Source organism: Magnolia sinica, chromosome 4 (genome assembly GCF_029962835.1).
Source record: "Magnolia sinica isolate HGM2019 chromosome 4, MsV1, whole genome shotgun sequence".
In the NCBI taxonomy this organism is placed as follows: Eukaryota; Viridiplantae; Streptophyta; class Magnoliopsida; order Magnoliales; family Magnoliaceae; genus Magnolia; species Magnolia sinica.
In genome coordinates this window covers 20,634,670-20,641,431 of record NC_080576.1, presented here as the reverse complement: position 1 = coordinate 20,641,431, position 6,762 = coordinate 20,634,670, and the positions used below count along the sequence as shown (strand labels likewise).

At 41.6% G+C, this 6,762-nt stretch overlaps 1 non-coding gene across 1 annotated transcript; it reads right to left on the bottom strand.

Annotated features, from left to right (window-relative positions):
- Positions 1-4,804: 4,804 nt before the first annotated feature.
- On the bottom strand, positions 4,805-4,911 carry LOC131244754 (small nucleolar RNA R71). Its single transcript, XR_009170532.1, has one exon. It is a non-coding gene; the product is annotated as a small nucleolar RNA R71 (small nucleolar RNA).
- Between the last annotated feature and the right edge of the window lie 1,851 nt (positions 4,912-6,762).

The window sequence follows — 6,762 nt, the reverse complement described above, 5'->3', positions numbered from 1 at the left end:
AGAAGCACCCACTATGATCCAAAGGTCAAGATCTACACAAAAGAAAATCACCCACCTCGAGATCTCTTCTTCATTCTTCCGCCAATGCATGATAGAGTCCCAAAGAGACAAGTTTAACAGTGGAGATGATCATTAGATGGTGGAGATGGGAGATAGGGAGGTGGGCCACACTAGCTCTCTCATGGGAGCCATGGACGTGGGTTGCTCCATGGAGGGATTACTTGGAGAAAAAAGAGATAAGAGAGGAAGTGATGTAGGAGAAGTGATGGGAGAGAGATGGTGAGGTGATGGGAAAGTTGACTTTAGGTAAGGGTGATGTAAGAGGGGGATGATTGTTTGTACTTGACTTGATGGGATAAAGCACTTGACTCTTGATAGATTGATGGGACATTCTCTTGGGATTGCAACGCGCGGTGTTTTTCCTCGAACTGAACGCGGGTCCACATCCCCCTGCTAGGATACTGGATAGGTATGCAAGACGCGGCATCGGAACCGCGACGACGGTGCGGTCGCACTAGTATAAGTTTCGAGTCAAGCTGACTCTGGAATATGGGATACGACTCAGAATCGTGTGCAACTGCTGATAAAAGATCGCGAGTCGCCGGAATTCGACCGGGGGAACCGCGGAAGCTTACGAAATGGTAAGGGATAGGATACGAGTCTTATAGCCCTCCCCTCCTAATCAAAATTTCGTCCTCGAAATTTAAAACACGATACAACCAATACAAAACTCTCCAAGTGAGAGAAATCCTATCCGAACACAACATGCTAACATAATCAAACACCTAAGAGATGGGGACAATGCCTGCGAATCTCAGCCTCCTGCTCCCAAAATGCCTCATCAACACTACGATGATCCAACTGGACCTCGAATCCTGAATTAGAAACGATCGAAACTGAAATACTATATAGCCTCATAATCTCAACAGTAGGGAGCTGTATCAGAAAATCTCTAAGTTATTCAAACTCGGGAATCTAACCATTCTAGGTTCTCAACAATCATAAAGTGCAGCGTAGATATCAGCAGATATGTGATGTTATTTTCAGGTATTCCCAAGTTATGCTCTAATACCAACTTCTGTCACGCCCCAAACCCAGAAATCAGATTCATAAGAATTCTAATCGCCGAATCCAAGATGCGATGCAATATGCAATTCCTGATAAGTCCACAAATAGCATCAGTCATATCTAGACCATATAATGCAGAAACACAATAACCCAAAATGTCATATGCTACGGATGTAATGCAATATGCGGTGCGAATGGAATGACCATGCTGGAGTGTGAGTCGAGATAATAGTGTTGAGGGTCAAATATTGCATATCAGACCCAGTTATTGCCTGGATTTATGAACATGGTACCATTGAATAGCCCATTTTAATCATGTTTGTGTTGCAAGGTGGAATTGCGAGCTGAGACTGGATCGGGATGCTAAAAGCACGGATTTAACGTTCAGAATGCACCAAGGCAAGGGACGGACTCCAGGGGACCAAGATCGACGAAATTACACGCTAGGGATCTGCGAAAATTGAGAAACTGAAGCTCAAGCGGCCTGAAAGTCAGACAGAATGCAAGATCACTGGGTTTCCATCATCTATTTGGCTCGAAACTTTATACATGGCTTGAGGACTAAAAACTAACCGTACACGTCAAATTTTAGCCATTGGATCCTTGTGAAAGTGGCTGAACTAACAGATCAGTCCATAAAACCCTGATTTGGGGCCCACCCGCTGTCCAGATACGCTTTAACTTCGGCCCCCATGGCTCAAATGAAATGGGGAACAAGATGGATGGTGTGGATTTCTCATCATCATCATACAGTGTACATAGTACACTTTTTGCACTAAGACGTGCATGGCAACACAGGGACGTCTCCTCTTAAAAAACAGAACTCTGTTTTTGGTATGAAACAGAGACTGCGGATGATCTCAGTGGGCCATCATCATGGACAAAAAGATCAATCCGAGCCGTCAATCATGCATAGGGGCGCGATATGGTCAGAACCATGTTGATATTATATACCCATGCACCCATACATGCTGGTTTCAACGGTCACAAACGGACAGCCCTGCACTGATTGCAGCGTGATTACCACCTTTGGCCGCGTCCATAACATTCCAAAGCCGGACACATCTAGCTGAAATTTCGTTGTAAAGACAATTGACGGAGTGGATTTACTGCATAGGTTGATCATGGGCCCCACAGCACTCACCGCAACTTGTTTTACGCAGGGAGTGTGCATCCAGGAAATTCGGAGATTCGGGGGAGTTGTGGGCCACGATCATCAATCTTTTCGATGATCTGAACCGTCTAAATGATAGAGAGGGAAGATTCATCCACTTCCACGCTGGCAGAATTGATCAGAAAATGAACAGCGGGCCGCACGAAGTTTCTGATTACCGGCTGCGTAAGCTGACCCGCGCCTCTTCTGCCGATTCCTTGCTGTGAAAGGGCTCTTCTACACGCACCGACTCTAGCCAGGACTCCCTTCCACCAGCCTTCCTGCTATTAAAGAAAGAAAGAGATGTGAACCGAGGGGAGGAAAAGGAAAAGACGTGAAGACAGTGCTGCTATAACGGGAGGTGAGCAAGAGTTTGGCGGAGACAGCTTGGCTGGAGGCGGCTGTGGAGCAGTGAAGAGGCTGGAATGTGGACGTGAGGAAGGAAGGAAGGGAGCTTGGTTTGGCATAAACGAGAAGACAGGAAGAGGAAAGGGAAGTTTTTCCTTATTTTCTTTTTCTTATTTTTTCTTGGCTGTTATTCTTTTCTTTCCTTATGAATCCTAAGGATTTTAGCCTAATCATGGTCGGCTAAACCTCTTAGCTAGGGCTAAGAGGTGAAGCCTGTAGCGAGATGGGAGATTCTATTTTGTGCCTTTAATTTAAATTCATGAACTGAATTTGATTTTAGTTGATTATTAAAGGAATATTTTTCTTAGTCTTTAATGGTCTGTTGTGACTGAAATTACAATGGGTTTGCAATGGCTTTGAGTATTTCTTTCCCCTTTTTTTATGTTTGTGAAGTCAGGAAGCCATGTTGTTCATCATTGTTCCATGGGCATGGTAGGATGACAGTACCCTTCCTGATCTTCATACATTGTTGGTTGGTTGGTAATTAGTTTAATTCTGTTGTTTACTTTGTCTCCTGGGCATGGTTTGGTGATGGAATCAATTCTAATTCATATACTTTTCATCTCTTGAAAACCAGATCAAGTAAGTTCAGTTTAAATTCCATAATTCTGGATGCAGGCATAAGATCTCCCTGATCCCTACAAGTGGATCCTCTGAATCCCTAGTTTGCTTCCTCTGAATTACTTAAGTTTTAGATTAGTGTTCACTCTTATTACTCAAATTACAACTCGAATTAAATTTCATCTCATTCTAGTTTTAGTTCTAGTTAGTTTCAGACAACGTACAGATATCAGTCCCTTGGGATTCGACCTCGGTCTTACCGAGTTTATTACTACATCACAACCCTATACTTGGGGAGTGAACAAGTTTTTGGCACCGTTGCCGGGGACTGAAGGTTGCGATTTTCTGAAATTAATTAGTTTTAGAATTGGGTTAGGATTAAGAGTTTACTAACTTTAGGATAAAAGTTTTTATTTTATTTTATTATTTTTAGAAACTAACTTATTTCCATGTTTTGTAGGATCCTGACATAAGTTCCTAAATTGGTAATTCCTTCCTAATTTCTCTACTTTTTCTACTTTTAAAATTAGGGTTTAAATTTTAGAAATCTTCCCTTTTTGTTTTTAGAAATTTTCTACTTGTAGAATTTTAGTTTAGAAACTAACCTTCCTATTTTGTAGGCCTTTAAAATAAAAATTTCAAATTCGGTAAGCTCCTTCTCTACTTCCTATTTTTCAGTTCTCTTTTAGTAATTTACTTTCTAGTTTAGGACTTTCCTAATTTATTTTAAAAGTTTCCACTTTCTTTTAGAAATCAGTTTACTGCTATCTTTCTTTTAAAGGATTGTTCTTCTCTTTTTTAGAATCTAACTTATTTTTGTTTTATTTTGCAGGTTTTTAACTTAGGGCTCCAATTTGGTAATTTCTTTCCAACTCTCTCTTTCTTCCTAGATTTTCTTTTCCCTTCTTAGGATTAGGCTTTGAATTTAGTTGAGGGCTGTGAGTGTTTCATGCCCAAGTGGGCCCGTGACAACACTCGACGTCTCTTGACTGAAGGAGGATTGGTTGAGGGGTTGACTATCCATCGCAGGACTAGACACCGCTCGAAATCCCCTGAGTTAACTGAAGTTATGGCTGAAGACCAACCTCCTCTACTTCCACCCAGGGTGGAGGATACCCAAGATGAAAATGAGGTGCATCAGGCACCCCCGCCTCTTACTTTATGAGATTATTTACAACCGGCGGGAGTGAGTATGCCCTCATGCATGATTTTTCCTGAAAACATAGGACAAATGGACATCAAGCCAGGAGTTATCTAACTCCTTCCCAAATTCCATGGACTTGAATCAGAGAGTCCATATTTACATTTGAAAGAGTTCGATGAAATTATAGCTACATTATGTTTTCCTAATATATTTAAGGATATAATTAGGCTGAAACTCTTTCCTTTTTCCTTAAAAGAGAAAGCTAAGATGTGGTTACATTCACTGCGTCCTAGATCCATTGGCACATAGAACGACATGCAGAGGGAATTCATAAAAAAATTCTTCCCACATCATAAAACGATTACCCTCAGAAAAGCAATCATGAACTTTGCCCAAAAGGAAGATGAAACATTCTTCCAATGTTGGGAAAGGTTCAAAGATTTGGTCAGTTCATGCATCATAAAACGATTACCCTTAGAAAAGCAATCATGAACTTTGCCCAAAAGGAAGATGAAACATTCTTCTAATGTTGGGAAAGGTTCAAAGATTTGGTCAGTTCATGCCCACAACACGGATTTGAAACGTGGCGCATTACAAATTTTTTCTACGATGGACTGACATCTTCCATGCTCCAAATGGTCGAGACAATGTGTAATGGAGAGTTCATTAATAAAGATGTCGACGAGGTATGGGACTACCTCGACAGTCTGGCTGAAAAAATACAATCTTGGGACTATTACCCAAAATCAAACACCACGTCTAGGCCAACTCAATTAAAGGAGAAAGGTGGATTATATCTCTTGAAAGAAGAGGATGATCTCAAGTGTAAAGTGACTACGCTCATAAGGAAAGTTGAGGCCATGGAAGGAAAGAAGGATAAGGTTAATGAAATTGTTTGCGGCATCTGTGATTGCAACATTCATACAACTGAAAATTGTCCTACAATACCCGCCTTTCGAGGAGTGTTGAATGAACAAGCTAATGCTGTAAACAACTATCAAAGACCTTTTACTGGACCTAACTCCAATACATACAATCCTGGTTGGAAAAATCACCCAAACTTTAGTTGGAGGAATGGACAAACGGCTACTCCTCCAGGTTTCTTCAATCAAAATCCAAATCAAGTGAAACCTCAAGAGGAACCGGTTCAAAATTCCATACAAGAGCTGGCTCAGGCTATGTGGGGAATTACAGATTTTATGCAAAAGATAGATTCTCGTATAACAGTTATAGAAAAGGGGATGCTTCCTGTACAACCTCTCCCTAATCCTAAACCGCAGTACGAGATTAATGATCCCAGTTCTTCAAATCAGATGGGGCACGCTAAATCCATCACCACTCTTAGGAGTGGAAAGATCATTGATAAAACTCTTCCGGTTAGGCCCGAAAAGCCTCAAGAACCAGAAGAGGACAACAATGATGGAGCTAGTGATGCCCCACAAAAATTAGAACCGGAACTTCTAGAGAAGCCAGTTGCTCCATTCCCCCAACGGTTGGTTTCACTAAAATCTCTCTCTAACTCTCAGGATATTCTAGAGGTGTTGAAACAAGTGAAAGTCAACATTCCTCTACTTGATGTCGTGAAACAGATTCCTTCATATGCCAAATTTCTGAAAGACTTATGCACGACCAAAAGACGGCAAAGTATTCAAAAGAAAATTTTCTTGACTGAGAAAGTGAGTGCTATCCTAAAGCAAGACGTGCCACAGAAATTTAAAGATCCTGGTAGCCCAACCATATCATGTGTAATCGGGAACCATCGAATTGATCACGCACTTCTTGACTTAGGAGCGAGCGTCAATCTGATTCCTTACTCGGTATACAAACAGTTAGGTTTGGGTGAATTAAAACCCACCCTAACCACACTACAACTTGCTGATCGCTCTGTTCGTGCACCAAGAGGGATAATTGAGGATGTGTTGGTCCAAGTTGATAGATTTTACTACCCTGTAGATTTTATCATTTTGGACACCGAACCCATCAATAACATAAGCACTCAGATCCCCGTCATTCTTGGGAGCCCATTCTTTGCCACTTCAAATGCAATTATCAATTGCAGGAATGGTGTCATGACTGTCTTTTGGAAATATGACATTGGAGTCAAACATATTTTTCAATAACGGCAGAAACTTAGAGGATGATGACGATTTCCATGATATTAACATGATTGACTCTTTCGTGGAAGATACGACACCTCTAACCTTATCCTCCGACCATCTAGAGACGTGCCTGGCCCACTCCCATGATTTTGATGATGACATGATTAGGGAGACGTGCGCCTTGCTTGATACTGCACCGGTACTTGAAGTTAACCGATGGAGGCCACAATTTGAAGAATTGCCACAAACCAATGTAGTGCCTCTACCGTCTAACCTCAAGCCGCCGAAGCTTGACCTAAAACCTTTGCTCTCTGATTTGAAATATGCCT